The following is a 2,930-nucleotide window of genomic DNA, read 5'->3' as shown; positions in this document are numbered from 1 at the left end:
GGGTTAATTAATACATATATATGAATGAAACTCAACAGAAATGATGGTGTAATAAAATAAAATTGTGAATACTATTGCTTACGCACTTCATATTGTCTTTGAGAGTAGCCCCACTTGTTTTTCAAAGTCGCGGTGTGGATGAACTCGCACACGTAGTATCCACAGAAATCATTCCCTTCCTCCTGCCACAAGCACTTTACGAGAAATAGAGGTCAATCAAACTGATAATGAAGCATTATAAATGGCATTGCTGAAAGTATAGCTATATATAGAATCAACGGGAGATGCGCGCAACTAGCTAGCCAGTAGTACTTACTTTCGGGTATGTATATCGCAGCTCCTTCGGCAGTCCCAGAGCTTCTGCGGTGAACTGTTTCCAAACCCTGCAAGACAAAGAAAATAATTACTATTACTTGAGATATCAGGAAATGAACAAAAAGTTACTGATATGGTGCGATAATTATGATCAATTGAACTTACTTGTTGAGCATTTCAGTCATGTCCGCATAGGTTTTCGGATTTTTCCGTCTCGAGTCTAAGACGGTTACTAGTCCACGCTCAAGCTTAATCTCCAGAAGAATATAGCGGTACCTGCGCATGCATGCATAACTCATCAATTACATTACTATAACCTCGCTCGAGTAATAAGGGAAACCGAATATGCACACGACAGTAACACTCACGGGCCGTTGTAAGGAAAGAGTATGGTATCTTTGTTTTGATTTTTGATCAACGATCGTAGCAAGTTTTCCTCGGTGTCTTCGACGTGCTTTTCAACCAGAAATACATCTATGATATTTGTGTTAATGAATCCAATATCATAAATTTCTTGTTTTTTGCACTCGACGATCTTGACTGGTATTTCCAGTTGCTCGTCCGTCCACTGGCACTTCCCTATTACAAGGTCCAAGGTTCTGCCAGCCCCGAAGAACCAAGTCCGGTAATGGTCTGGCCAGCGCATTGTCTCTGGTTCGATCCCGTTTTCAAGCAGATCATGCTCAGCCTTGGACCACTTAGGCCGGGCTTTGAGGTAGCCACCTGACCCCGTGCGATGGTGAAGCTTCTTCTTTGCAGCATTTTTCTTGTTTGTCTCCGACATCTTCTTACTCTTTTCCGATGTCTTGTGGGCCACAAATGCGGGCCAGTGATCTTTGATCTTCTCATATTTGCGGATGAATTCTGGTGTCTTTTTTTCCTTGACAAACTGGTTCAGCTCTTTCCTCCACCTCCTCATTAGGCCTGCCATCTTCTTAAGAGCACAAGACTTGATTAATTGCTCTTTAACTGGCTTCTCCGGATCCTCCTCTAGCGGTAGGGTGAAATTTTCCTTCAGCTCAGTCCAAAGATCTTCTTTCTGCATATCATTGACATAAGACACCTTAGCGTCTTCATCCTTAGCAGGCTTATACCATTGCTGGATGCTGATCGGGATCCTGTCCCTAACAAGAACCCCGCACTGAGCAGAAAATGCCTTCCTTGTCCGGATGGGTTCAATCGGTTCGCCGTCGGGCGCGATTTCTATGATCTCAAACTTTTCATCCGAGCTCAACTTTTTCTTCGGGCCTCGTCTCCTTACCGAAGTTGTGCTCGATCCGGAGGGCTAGGAATTATAAGGAAGAAAGATAACAGTAATTAATATGTGCACATATACCAAAATAATGGATGCATCAATTAACTAGTCAGCACGGGCTTAACTAATATATATATACCTGGCCGGACTCGGTTCGGTCACCGGAGCAGTCAGCATGGTCTCCTTCATCTTGTACCTCCATTGTGTCACCGGAGCCATCATGAACATAGTCCTCCTCTTGTACCGACATTAATGGGTCGAAGCCACCATCATAAACATAGCCATCTTCTTCATCTAGCTGACGAACGGTGTCGACGAGAAATGACGCAACATCATCACTTGATCCATTTGCGATTATGTCCCCCAACATCGCTTCTGTTTCTTCGTCTCGGGAGTGCTCCATAGTTTCTGCAAATATTTACAACATGTCAATTATTATTCAAACATGGTATATATATTAGTGGCAAACGTAGAACTAGCAAGCTAATCAGAATAAGGAATCATGTTAGTGGCCTCGACACAACGCTTCAAGGGTTTGGGGTGGCCTCGACGATAACGCTCTTTTAACTTGATAAACTTGGGTGGCCTCGAGAGAGTTAATTTGTCGGGTAGGGGCGCGGCGGGAGGGGGTAGGAGACCAACATCGTTTTCTCTCTAGGGTTTGGGTGTCCTCGAGAGTTTTGGTCGAGCGAGAGGACCTAGGGGGGTGCTGCAGTTGTATAAGTTATCGCGGTCGAGAGAGGGTATATATATATATCGACCGCCCCTCATGTCGAAGTTATCTAGAGGGGGTTATATCGACAACGACGCGACATACATATACGTGGGAAAATAATGTTATCAGGGAGGGGGTATCGGTACCACCCCCTAGCTCGTGTTGAAGTTTCTTCTTTCTCCTCTATTCCTTTCTTTCTTCTTCTCCTCTTCTTTTTCTTCTTCTCCCTCGAGAAAGGAAAAGAATTAAGGAAAAGGAAGAAAAGAGAAAGAAGGAATAAGGAAGAAGAAGAAAAAAAGAAGAAGAAAACAAAGAGGAGAAGAAGAAAGGAATAGAGGAGAAAGAAGAATTTTTTTTCTTCTTTCTCCTCTATTCCTTTCTTCTTCTCCTCTTCTTTTTCTTCTTTTTTCCTCTTCTTATTTTCCTTTTTCCTCTCATTCTTCCTCTCCTCTTTTTCTCCTTTCTTCCTCTTCTTATTTTCCTTTTTCCTCTCATTCTTTTAGTATTGCTTGTTTTAAAAAAATGTTCAAATAGAAAATTTCGAAAAAAACAAAGGTTTTGCCTAATGCATTGTTCATATGAATATACAAACATTTGCATATTCTACAATAATTAATATCACCAAAAAAATCTATGAACAGAAAA

Source organism: Triticum aestivum, chromosome 7B (genome assembly GCF_018294505.1).
Source record: "Triticum aestivum cultivar Chinese Spring chromosome 7B, IWGSC CS RefSeq v2.1, whole genome shotgun sequence".
Lineage (NCBI taxonomy): Eukaryota > Viridiplantae > Streptophyta > Magnoliopsida > Poales > Poaceae > Triticum > Triticum aestivum.
The sequence above is the reverse complement of the archived record's forward strand: the minus strand, read 5'-3'. Positions refer to the sequence as shown.